Source organism: Dicentrarchus labrax, unplaced genomic scaffold (assembly GCF_905237075.1).
Source record: "Dicentrarchus labrax unplaced genomic scaffold, dlabrax2021, whole genome shotgun sequence".
Taxonomy (NCBI): Eukaryota; Metazoa; Chordata; class Actinopteri; family Moronidae; genus Dicentrarchus; species Dicentrarchus labrax.
In genome coordinates this window covers 11,122,420-11,136,038 of record NW_026136723.1, presented here as the reverse complement: position 1 = coordinate 11,136,038, position 13,619 = coordinate 11,122,420, and the positions used below count along the sequence as shown (strand labels likewise).

The 13,619-nt window shown below is 40.7% G+C and overlaps 1 protein-coding gene across 2 annotated transcripts in view; it reads left to right on the top strand.

The window, feature by feature from the left end:
- Positions 1-13,619, top strand: part of dlgap3 (discs, large (Drosophila) homolog-associated protein 3) — a 108,077-nt gene that overhangs the window by 46,335 nt on the left and 48,123 nt on the right. Inside the window, exons 1-2 of one of the 2 annotated variants that reach the window (XM_051390427.1) lie at positions 9,955-10,322; positions 10,423-10,498. The gene's annotated coding sequence lies outside the window, so the exon portion shown is untranslated. Of the gene's footprint in view, positions 1-9,954; positions 10,323-10,422; positions 10,499-13,619 lie in introns of those variants that run through there. The other variant, XM_051390426.1, reaches the window with a different exon arrangement.

Genomic DNA, 13,619 nt, shown 5'->3' with positions numbered 1-13,619 from the left:
AGACATAAGGGGCAGTTTGTTGCATTTATTTTGCGTTTATCTTTCACACGCACTTGAACAAACATGCAGCATTGATTATCAGGGGAAAGGCGACGATGTGCGAGAAAGATGCACTGGTTGTTTTTATTTCCACGCCTTGCTGGAAGAGTGTCCATGCAGGTTATGTGGGTGTGTATGTATGTGGCAAATACATGCAGCAGTTACCTAGAAACTACGAAAGCAGCTGTGACAGTGCTGGCCTTTAGCAAAGCTCCATGTGATGGAGTGTTTTACATGCTCCCCTGATAAGGTGAATCTTCAATCTGCAAAAGCAATGTATTAACCCAATATGACACTCAGTGTGTGGTTTTTCTGTGTGTGTGTGTGTGTGTGTGTGTGTGTGTGTGTGTGTGTGTGTGTGTGTGTGTATGTTTGTGTTTGTGTTTGTGCGTGTGTGTGTTTCTGTCTGTGTGTGAATCACTGACTTTTCTCCTCCCTCTCTTACTTTAAGGTCACAGGGTCACTTGCTTTTACAAACCATGCAAATAAACACAGACACATGCACTCACGCTCACACTGCAAATGACTGTTTAGATCAAGACCGACTCCCCAAACAGAAGAGATACGCAAGCAATCAATTTTAATGCTCGTTATACTGTAATTAGACGCACACACCTATGCACATTATGCAAACAGGAATATGCAAATCGCAGCGGAGGCAGCCAGTCCGTGACGAATGTTACGCCCAGTGGTTCCACTGGCACGCACAACGACAGTTTGATGACGATTTAAAGATAAATAAACTTTATTTATCATCACTTTTTCTCTCGCTGTCTCTCACTTAAATGGAAAAGATGTATCAAATGTAAATAGTGAGAATAGCTCAAAGAAGGTAATATATTTTCTTATTCTTTTTTGATGCTTTCCTTCCTCCCTCTTCCTCTGTGTCTCTCTGCCTCCTCCTCAATACTTGCCATTGTAACGGGGCTGTTTGATGGTGCACTTTTTGATGAATGGCTGAATTTTAAACTCAATTAGCACCTGTGTGCAAGTACACACACGCATGCACACAAAAGCCAGCTCAGTTTGCACTCACACTGGTCACTGGCACAAATTAGACCTTGAAACACACACACACACACACACAACTACACACACACACACACACACACACACACACGCACCTGAGTGGTGGAGCTAATTTGCCCGAGCGGACCTGAGTGAAAGGAATAATGAAGCTTTGATGACTTCACTTGAAGAGGCTCGTTCCACCATGACATCATCTGTGACCTTACTTGACCCCTACACTTTGCTCTGATTCATTCACCCCAGTCCTCCCCCTGTGGAAATCTGCATTTCTGATTGGCTGAACTCATCAGTGTCAGATAAAGTGAGGTGTGGAAAAGCAATGTCACCATTGTCAGACAGTTAATTGGGATTTCGTATTAAAGCAGATATATATTCAGAGATCAGAACAGAGGTGTAATAGAGATGGGTAGGCAGGTGAAACACTGCATATGGGACAATTGAGAGAAAATCTGAAACGGCTAAAGCTCTTTGGTGGAAAAGCACTCTTGAAAATGTTGCAAGGGTTTAAAATCAATTGGCTTGTTCAATAAAAAGTGTAAAAAACAGCTGAAATTATCCAAAATGGATGCTCATGAAGGTGTCCTTTTATCTCAGAGTTACAAATGGGGCCAACATAGAGGACCCACTTGTTTTAATACAACGATGACACATGAGAAACACTAGAAAAGGAAACCTTTTTTTTATCACACAACGCTGTTAATAGGTTAAAATATCTTAATCTGAATGGCAGCTGCAGTTTAAACTGAAGCACATAAAGCTGTTAAAGTCTCAGTTGAAGTTGAAACACTGAAAGGTTTTGAAGCGTCTTTTGAAGTGTAAGAGTCAAAAGCAGTTGAAATCAGTGGACGTTCACTGAAAGCATTTTAAATTTTAATTTCAAGTTGGAATGTTGAAAATATTTTATAAGAAATCTGACAAAAACATAGATATCAAAATATATAACACTTATGAAATACTGGAATTGGAAGGCCTAATTTAAAATAAGTTTTGCTTTTCCTTTAATATTCCTTTTTCAGTATCAACCTGCTAAGTAGTAACGTTCATGCACGTAGCACAAACTAATATCCATGATTAGTTACAAGCTAAAGTATATGGCAAGATAGTAAGTGGAGGTAAAATGAATGTTTCAAAAACACTGCAATCGTGGCTCCAAAAGGGAACTATTGGGGAGAGAAGTGTGGACCAGGAGTACCCCCTTTCCATCAGATTATCTCTGGTTCTTGAACTGGTTCCATTCAGGATTCAACAAAAGGGGCTGTTATTATAAAGTTTTTATGTTTAAAATACATTTACAATAATAAAAAGATATTATAATGAATAAATAAAAAGTAATAGTTGAAAGCAAAAAGAATGGCTCAATTCATCTGTGGAGCACTTTCAAAGCATCCAAGATCAAGAATTGAAGTTTATGTTAAAATTGAAGCTAGACATGTTGGTGCAATAAGTAGGACTCACTCTCAGTGTTAAACTGCAGGTGACCTTGAGTTGAACCTGATGACAGGGTTTAGGATGACGCTGTAAACCCTAGCTGTAACCTCTGTGTCATATTACCAATAGTCTCCCAGTAATGGACATCCTATTTATTGCCTTAAGTCTATCTCTCTTAAATGACCTCTCTGTGTGCATCTGAACGCACACAATTGCAAGTGCACACATTTATGCTCACACAATGGGGCAAACAGCATGCATCATTCATTTCGGTAATCAGCGCGCCGTCAGTATATTTGTCTAATGATCCATAATGCATTAGCAAGCTTGGAATTGGGTTTCGGGTGAAGGGACATGGACGAAAAATTACATTTAGAGATCCACACACGCGTGTGCATACATTTCGAATATGCTCTAACACCCACACATACACCAAATCTTTCGCAGGTCTGACTGAGAATAATGAGAAAGATACTGATTGTTTGGATGCTCTGGGGCATCATTGCTACCGCTATATTCACCAGCAGCAGTGGAATGAATTAATCATAACTTTAGTCATTCTGCAAATTGCCCGCCTGTGACTAGCAAATAACGGGAGGTAATATTGGGCCACGTTGAACTCTGCAAATTTGTTTTCAGGTCATTGTTTCTGCTCTGTTGTTGTCTTTTTTTGCTCTGTTGTTCCTCATCATCCTATATTACCATGTCCTGGAAGAGCCGAGCAATTTAGAGAAAATAAGGAAAGGATAGAGGAATAGCTGTAAATGAAAAGGTGGGGCATAGTTTGAGGAAAGATGAAGGAGAAGAGAGAGGTTTACGCTGTACAAGTGGAAGGGTGCAAGAGGGTAAGAGGAGTGAGCAGGAAAGGGTGAGAGGTTGATTGATTGAGAGACAGTGAAGGAAGAGGAAACACTCTTTTACTGTATGCAGCTGCTGCCAAGGAACCACCTAATGAGAACCGAGGGATCCTTAAGAGCCAAGGGAGAGAGAAAGAGAGAGAGAGCAGTAGAAATGCTATGAAAAATGGTGAGCTGTCAGGTGAGCACTGGAAAGAGAGCTGGGCTCTAAGTGTTTTGCCCTGACCACAGAGAATATGTATGTGTGTGTGTGTGGGTGCACCCATAAAGATACATGACCGTGAAGCAAAGCACAGCTGTGTCTGTGCACACACATACACATATGCATGCATTTAAGCACATGCATACACAATTACAGCACATACAGCACAGATGTAACAATAACACATGGTTCACTTGTATGAAGCCCAGTGAAGCAATAAGAAGACTTTTGTCCCATCTTTTTTCTGCTATAGCTTTTCATTTCTTTGATCCATCTCAACCTTTCCCCTTGTGTCCTTCTAGCACTTTTTACCTTCCTTTCAACCACTCTGTGCCCTTCTCTTCGTTTACCTCCTCTTGTTCAACTCAGCAGTGCTCCCTCTGATTTATGTATGCACTTCTGTGCCAGCTTAAGAGCACCATATCACTACCACCTCACTCTAATGTGCAGTGTGTCTGCAGGCATGCCTCGAGCTGGTAAATTCATTTGATTTGTGTACAGTCAGAACAGAGTCTAAAACCCATTAAGACAAGAGATGGGGGTGCTCGTTTTGCATCCAGTTGCCTGTGTGTGTGTGTGTGTGTGTGTGTGTGTGTGTGTGTGTGTGTGTGTGTGTGTGTGTGTGTGTGTGTGTGTGTGTGTGTGTCTGCTAACAAGATCGTTGTCCAGCTGCTCATGTAGAGAGGAATTGGCAAGGTGACAGTCCTGATGTTGCAAAAGGTCGTGTAGAGGCCAACACAGTGAAGTTGTCCACTGGTGCTGATGTCATACATTTAATGCAACCTTGGTTTTGTGCAAAAAGTTTGAAAGCATAGAAAAAGGAACAATTTGAGGGCAGTGTGCAACAGCAAATAACTTTGCAAATTTTGTTTTTGACACTACTAGCATTTCATTGTGGTTCAAGGTGTCCTCCCCATGTATCCTCTTATAAAGACAACATTTTCAACCTGACAGCAAGTCAAGAAAAGGATCAAGTATCTTCTTCAATCCAGATACACACATCTAACAAAGCCACTGCGAACCTTCACCATGATCATTGCTATCTATCACAGATCAAAACAACATTAATATAAGGACTGCATAGAATAGTCTCATATTCTGTATTGAGACAAGGCGGATATTCCCTTTGGCCCTCCTATCACCATGTTAATGAAAGAGTCACTGTGAGTCCTAAAATTTAAGGCATGATACGATCTGATCACGTACGATACATCCTTCTGTTGTTGCCGTGATGCTGTCAACAGGAGAACTGAGGATGAACTGTAAATCAAAACCTGTTAACTCCTTTTGTCTTTAATCTTTAATCTGACTTTAAATCAGGCTTAAGTCTTGATCCTTACCTGGACATTAAGTTAACCCAGTTAATTCTGTTTGTACCATCCACCGCTCTATGGCTCATCTCATGCTCTCTTATGTGGCGTGGTTGGCTGCAAACCATGACACATCACTTTTGTGGAGCAGTTTTTACTCACAGTAACTATGATAACTTCCTCTATTTTTGACTCTCTAGTTCTCTTAAAGGTCAGCACTGTCCAAATGGTTTGCAGTTTGGACAAGGGCACAAATGTGTGTGCCAGACTTCACCAAAGTTAAATTTCTATCTGACAGCACTGCACAAATTTATTTTGCTGCCACAAGTGCTGCTAGCAAATCTACTAGTTGTAGAAATCGCATTGAAATTCATTGATTTTGGTTTTATAAATGCTGGCGTGACCGAGCCCTTGGACTGAACTCTATGAGAAAGCGGCAAATAGAATAACTTTCTGTTCATTTTAGCAACCTCTCAAAGTTTACCATTCACACATCTTTCTGTTAACATTTCCTCTCAAGCATCGTTCCTTTTTGCTTTTCTTTATCCATCTGCTACATCTGGATCTGCTCTCACAGATCTTCAGGGAAAACCATGCATTCATCCTTTCCTTGCTCTGTTCTCTCCATATCTTGCTATTTTTCTTCTCTCTCTCTGAGAAAGCCTGACCCATACAGTCTCTAAAGCTCTGTCAGCTCACTTGCAGCTTAAAACAGCTCTTTTCAGTAGGGTGCCTCTTCACAGAACACATGATCTCCTAGAGATGTTATTAGCATGATCCTTACAGAATGTATGATGGGTATGATACTTAACTATATGCTTTACTCAAAGACATGTGGGGGTTATCCTGCAACTTCATGGTATGCTGAAATGTATAAAAGTAAAATATTATATACTAGCTATATGGAAGGAATACATGCAACTGTTATTAAACTTTTCCCCCTCTGTTAAGCTGACAGAAATCCCCTATAGGGTGTTTGCAGAGCTGAAGTCAGTGTTCTGTTAATAGGATCTAATTGGAAATGGCTGGTGTTAAGGAAGTTGCTTGGGTTGTCTGAATCTAATCCTGCGGAAATCCCCAAGAAGTTAATAAGAATCTATGGGCTATGTCCTAAATGTAGGACAGTGGTTTGCAAACGGAACTAAGCCTTCAGATTCTTTGGGTTTAGCAGATGCCCCAAAGTTGAGAATACAGTATACAATGCTTTTTACAAAGGTTCTGCAATGAAAAACACCTCTTGTTGAGGTTTATGTCTAGTTCATCACAACGTCAGTCATTTGTCAAATACAGCTGTGAATTAAAATGATCTTCTCATTTCAGCTCGAACTTGAAAGTTATGACGAGTTTTTGTGGTCGAGGGCTAGACACAAGCTTTTTCATGTATAAGGTCAACATTATTCCTGTTTGGTGTCAGATTAATGTAGCTCTGACATTTCATCACCATGGGCTTAAAATGTGATGTTTAAAAAGGAGAAATCGGATCAAATAAGTAACATGAGTGGAAATTAAAATGCATTTTGGAATCAGCGATGGCTGTTGTAAACTATGTGATGCCAAACTCATCATAAAAGCCTTTTCTCTTATAGGGTTAAAAGTGGAAACGTAAACTTTGAACATATGCAAACAAGTATGTAAGCTAAGCAGCCAAAGAACAGGTTATGTTATGTGCAATGAATAACATATGAATTTACATTTTTCCTTATCATACTCATAGGGCTAACTAGCTCACTGCAATACAAGAAATGACTTCTATATAGATCATCAACATTGCTGACTTCTTGCCTGGGACATTTTAGCACAATAATACAAGAAGTGTTTGCAACCAACTAATGGAGTTAATGTTTGCATAATTTGTTGACATTTCATTCAACTCAGCAGCCATTGGCTAGAAATGGGTAGCCTGCTTTTGTCTACCTCTATCTGAAATGAAGGACCCATTTTTGAAAAATTATTATGAATTTTAATATTATATCTGCCACTCTTATCACTGTAAACTGCATGTGTGACCTGCGAGAACAGAAAGGTTAACAGGTGTAGCAACAGTAACTTAGGAGGGTGGGTGTAGCAAACTATACATTTATTCAACATTTATTCTCATCCGCTATATAGTTCAATAGAGCTATTAAAGTTAAGCAGGGCTGCTGTGAATTGCTGTGCAGCAGCTGCTGTCTCTGTGGTCTCTCGTTGTTTCCTGATTGCAGTGGTCAGGCCAAACCTGTCCTCTTCTGGCCTGGTATGAACTGGCCTTGCTGTTCAGCCCTGTGGGAAATCCTTCGCGCATGTCTGGCCCCAATTAATGCCCCTACTGCAGTCTCTTGTTAGAGAGGGAGATGGAGAGAGGAAGTGAGAGGGAGGGAGAGAGAGAGAGCGCTGGTAGAGAAGGGGACTATCAAATATTGATTGTATTTGCATAAATAGCCGCAGTTGTTAAAAGCCCATGATCCCGCTTGCTAGCTTTGCACTCTCCGGGCATGCGTAGGGCGAAAAAATAAAGAGAGGCTGAATGAGGAAGAAAAGTGGTGATTAGAGTCAAGAGAATGCATGGATCTCCCGCAATGCGACGTAGCATAGGCCTCTCAATCAAGCCATCCCAAAGGCTATGCCACTACTAGTTCACTTTGTAATTTGCACCAATTATTGCCCTATTAGTGAGCCCATTGTGGTAAAGCAGACAGAAGATAATGATGCCTTTTTGTTGAGTTGGTCATCAATACAATAGGTTGAACAAAGCACCTGAGGAGGTAAAGCAGTCACTCTTTAGTCGTACTCTGTATATCAGTGGTGGCACTTAATAAAGGTTGCCTTGAAATAGAGGGGCAACAAACAGAAAATAATTGCTTTTCTCCTCTCTTGTCTCGGTCCTCTTCACCCCAGCTGCTCTTCAGTTTGCATCCCATCAAGCTCTGCGGTCTGGGCCTCGGGACCCTCAGTGAGGTGACCGTTGGTGACAAGTGGCTGGACTACATATGATACTAAAAGTTAGTGTGGAAGTATAGAGAAAAAAAAACGTTGCAACTTTGTGTGTGTGAAGTACATGCATTTCAGGAAATGTCTATGAGGATACTGAGGATTTACCATTAACTACGCTGTAGCCCTCACTGCATTTTTAGAGGTTATGCAGAGGAGAACTTTGAGTCCCACAGTTGTTGCCAAAGAACAGAGTGTTCAAATAAATTTGCTCTTCCAGCAATGCTGAAAAAAAAAAACAAGAGCAAGGATAAACTCACAGAAAAGCCAAGTAACAGAACAAGATTTCTAGGCACTCACTGGTAAACAAAAAGCCCGGAAAATTATGAGATTCCTCAGTCTTGTATTTTCAGAAAAGTAGTCCAAACAGCCTGTCATACCATATAACTATAAAGCCTTGTGTAACTCAAAGCATTATAGGATATTAAATATTATGTGATACTGTAAGACAGCCATGCTGTAGGCCTATGTACAGCTAGGTTTTAGACAGTTTATTCAAAAACATATGTTTTGGTGCATTTGCATTTGTTTAGGTGCCTAAATGTACAGTAATATTCCAACGTTTCAGTAATGCAAATCACTTTTTCCATATTTATTAGAAAAGCTTGTACTAGATAGCAAGAACATTTTATGTATGATGTCTCAGTTATTAACAATTGATTGATACTCTCCATTGCAGCCCCAAGTTGTGAATTTGAATTTTGGATCCATTATATCCCAGTACCAATGCAATTCTAACACCACAGAGTATTATACACACATACTTCACAGAAACTAAAGACAATTTCCAGTCTGGTATTGATTATGGAGCAAGTGAATGAATTTACATTGACTATGTCTGGTTATATGCTGGGGGGTTTTAGCTGCAAGAAATGCTGAGTTGAAGTCATTCATTTGCACTCATTCAAACACACTATTTGTGAATTGTGTTTTTCATCAGTTAGCTGGAAACTGGCGGGCAGATGAAGCCACAAGCGGGTGTTTTTTTTTTTATGAACTCAAACACTCATTGTGACTGCCTTCAGTGTGTATGCCTATGTGTGCACCACATATATGTGCAATCAACACACATGTGAGAGAGTGTTTGTCCACGTGTGTGTTTGTGTAGGAGTTTAACTGCATATTTTGTGTATGCAAGAGCTAGCAGAGCTGATCAGTGTCCATGCTGAGGGCTTTGTCACAGCTGACCTATATTAGATGAAAGCAGCTGGATCAGTGGCCTGCAGGGACAGCAAAAGAGTTGTGTTCTAATTATCTCTGCAGCTAGCTAGCGACACATCACACCCGCGCATGCACCCACATACACACTTCTCGACAAATCAATGGGAGCTCGCGAGAGCATCTGCCATGCTCTGCTTGACGAACGACAGCGGCAGATCCTCCGTGTAGGATTGGCAAGGATACAGCGCCTCATGTCACACAATGCATATTAAAACCCCTCTGTGATCACTGACTATGCCCTTCGGTCTCTGAACGCGACTGTGCTTGACACGTCTCTATTTTGCTTTGTGAAATATAATTACCAGGTGATACACTGCTAAAATGAAATCAGGCTCTTGTTGTGGCATTGGGGAATTGTAGGAATGCATCCAGTAATCTTGTAGATGGATTCAAACAGTGCAAATGTAGTCTGCAGAGTATATTGGCTGCTGTTGCCATGGAGCCTCAAACTAACACATGCTGAGAGTGTGCGTTAGCTATAATGAGGCACAATATGACAGAACGAAAAAGGCCCAGGGAGCTAATGCTAACGGCTAATAGTAATCACTGGACTAATGCTAATGGAAGGGTAATAAAGTGTGCGGAATCCTGTGGCATCCTCTGTTAGCTTTGTAGCATTTAGCATTCAGCTCACTCAGATACAGCAAGGAGGAAAACACAAATGTTCTTTCTCTTCTCTTATTATCTCCATTGGCATGAACACAGGTACAAACACACACACACACACACACACACACACACACACACACACAAAAAAAACGCTCTTACATCAGGTGACACACTGTTATTTTTGTGTAAGCCTCAGTGGGTTTTTTTCCTTCTCTGAAGTGATTTCACACATTCTGCTACCTTTAGGAGGTAATTGGATGCAGCACACACTCAATTAAGCTGTTAGCCTCTTAGTCATTCCCCCCTCTTTCGCTCTCTTTCTTCTGCCTCTCTTTCTTTCCGTCCCTCACTTTCTATTGCAAATCTTTCTCTCTCCACCTCTCGCTCTCCTCCTCCCTGTCATCCCTCTATTTGTGGGTCCAGGCAGGGCCTAGTGCTCCAGGCAGGGGAGCTGTAGCGTCAGCCAGGCAGTCAGAGGATCTTCTTGTTTTGGGACCAAGGAGGCACAGCCAGACATTTTCCACCACACTGCATCTTCAGGCACCGCCAGAGATTATTTCACAGGTCGGAGCTTATGGGGAGGGGTGCTTTTCCCATGACAGAGGGAGGGACGTACTGTAGAGAAATGAAAGCGAGGCAGAGTTAAACGCTTCCTGCCAGGTACGGAGTGTTTGCACAAAATCAGCTCATCTGAGCTTTTTCTTGGAGTTGCAGCTTCCCTGATGTTTTTCTTGTCTCCTTTGTCTCTTCCTCTCTGCAGAGTGATTGAGAGCGAGTTTATTCAGCCGGCCGTTTCTACCTGAAGACATGGAGCACCGTTTCCTGATGAGACTTTGGTGAGTAGAGAGTATGCATGTACACACACACACACACACACACACACACACACACACAGACTACAGTAATTCCTGCAGCGACTTGTCACCTGCACCCTCACATATAAATCCCACTTGTGTCGTGTGCGTCTTTGAAATCCATCCCATGGAGGAGAGCGTAAGAGTTCCCAGTGGAACCTCTCAAGGATTAACCCACGTCAGTGAAGCAGCTCTAAGAAAGCAGGGATCAGAAGCATGCCACTCACTCTGTTCTCTCTCTCCACCGCCTCTAGTGTCTTTAGTTTGATCTCACGTGTGAAGCACTATTGATTGAGTTACGCTCTGTAGATGTTTTGCTTTTGAAGCAGCAATCCACATTCACGGCCGAACGCTACATACAGTTTGAGCTCTACGTACCATGCGTGGACTGGGAACATCGATCATACCTTTTGATAAACTGACAGATGGAGGGAGTGATACTGTATAGAAAGAGAGGAGAGAAAGATGTCAGACAAGTGCTGGCTGGCACAGTAGTAAAGTAAAAAATAGCAGGCAGGGCCGACCGATTGTGCTGGCCCGAGGTTGTACTGCTATTCTTAGCCTCAGTCTCCTCCTTTCCTCACTCTCTTCTCCCTCTCCCCTCCCTCCTTTCTCTTGAGTCTTCTGTTACTGCTGTGACGCCAGCGCTCTTCAGTCCATCTGGTGTCTGGAAGCACTCTGGATCTCTGTACTCTTCCACTGTAATTGTCTAAAACCAGTTATCTGTCTGTCTTCCATCTACCTCCCATCCATTTGTCATTTTATTTTTTTACCTTTCCCATTCACCTATTCATCAATCACCACCTCAGCAGATACAGTCATGCATCTCTCTTTTTTGTCCAGAGTTGTATTAACCAGTCAATATAGAGCTCTGAGGCTTCCACTTATGTATAGCTAGGGTACGGGCCACTTAGAGACAAAGTGCCCTGTGTGTGTGTGAAGGTGTGTGTGTGTGTGTGTGTGTGTGTGTGTGTGTGTGTGTGTGTGTGTGTTTTCTCTGATGGACAGGATTGGTTGTAATATTCTATACAAGTGAAATCACAGATGCATCAAAATATCGTTGTAAGAACCGGAAACCCTCTGCATTCAGCCCTAACATGGCTTTGTACTGTTGCTACGGTGATATGCTGATATGCCATACTGGTCAGTGTGAGTGCAGGGTAATTTATAGCTGACAGGTGTGTGTGTGTGTGTGTGTGTGTGTGTGTGTGTGTGTGTGTGTGTGTGTGTGTGTGTGTGTGTGTGTGTATGTGTGTATGTGTGTGTGTGTGTGTGTGTGTGTTATGTAACGGTTAGTGATAACACATGAGGAGGGGTCCCAATATAAGAAAATAATAGACAAAGTGGATGTGATGAATGAAGAAGTTTCCTGCTGCTGTGTTCATCCGTTTCTATGTAAGACATTTGTGTGTGAATCATCCTGCTTATACCATAGTCATCTAGATTGTATTCAGTTGAACTTGTGGTTTGGAAGTATTGTTGCTATGGTTACAGTGTAATAGCCTATACCTTACAAAAAAAAATACATCTGCAGGGTTGTGGAATGATGAATGGGCTTGGAAAGAAGAAAAGACTAAGTTCTGCTACATGAATTTGTTTTTATCTTTTGGACTGGGAGGTGAAAAGTAACAATGTCAAATAAATATAATGGAGTAAAAAGCACAGTAAATTGTAAAATTAATGATTGGCTGAATTCTGTTTAGCTGCTTCAGTTTCAGGGTCGTACTATTGTGCATGCTGATTCACTTACACACTGTCATGGCTTAAAAAAGGCTCATTTGGGTGAAACTATCACAAATTGGGAAACAAAACAAGTGTTTTTGTAGTCTGGTACAAATTTGCACGATCCCAGTGAACATGATCTTTGGATGACCTGTAAGTCTCAGTGCAGCTTTGAGTGAAAACATGTGTGAGTGTGCAGAGCTTTTAATGTTCTGCGGACATGATATACATGATATACATCAATGTTACCCAACACACAGGAATTCACCAGTATATTATTCTTGAAGTTTGTGAATGAACATTTCTTTTCAGCTGAAGGACATGTGAACTTATATTGACTACTAGTGAGAAATATTGACTTTACTGAGGTGAAACACAAAACTCAGCAAAGAATAACTATGCATACTGTACAGACAGGTAACGAATTAAAGGAATAACCAACATGTTCTAATGGATTGAGATCTGTTGACTGCAAAGCCATAGAATATTAGATTATTACCATTCACATTTAACCCGAAAAGTAAAGAGAATACAGGTATTTTTTTTTTTTAAATTATTTAAATTTATTTTTTTTTTTTTTTTTTTTTTTTTTTTTTTTTATTTTTCTTTTTTTTTTTTATTTTTTTATTTTTTTTTTTTTTTGTGTTTTTTTTTTTTTTATTTATTTTTTTCTCCCCTCTCCCTTTTTTTTTTTTTTTTTTTTTTTATTGGGGGGGGGGGGGGGTTTGTTTGGGGGGGGGGTTGTTTTTTTTTTTTTTTTTTTTGTGTTTTTTTTTTTTTATTTTTTTGTGTGTATTTTTTTCTGGGGGTTTTTGTCTTTTTCCCTAGGTGTCAGCATATGGTTTCTGGGAGAGGAAAACTTCAAACAGCAGCTTTTTTTGTAGCAGTGAAGGACAGCGTCTCATTAGGAAGCACATTAGGATGTGTGTAGTTTGGTTTGTGTAGCTGTGAAAAAGCAGACGGAACAGAGCCTGCAGGAGAACAGGTTATCAATTGTGTTTCTTGATTATCTGCAGTGCAGCTTATCGGCAGCAGATAAGAGAATTAGGCTGAGCATCATTTTCTCTGTTGCAGTCTTGCATGCAAACCCATTTCTCAACAGCTTAATACGGAAATAATACTATTTGATAGTTTTACATTGCAGTCAGGAGTACAAAATAAACTTTACTTTTGTTACTATTCCTACAGGAATGTAGTTTTCCAGATAAAGAGAAAGGTATTTACTCTCCTGCTTCTTCACTGAGCTGCACAAACAGAGGGTCATCTGTCACTGTCAAAAGCTGTAGCTCCTGCTTTGTACTACTGACAGGAAAATGGACACAATAAAAAAATTGATAACAAAAAAGCATGTAATAAATATGTCCAGTGTTTTGTGCCACAA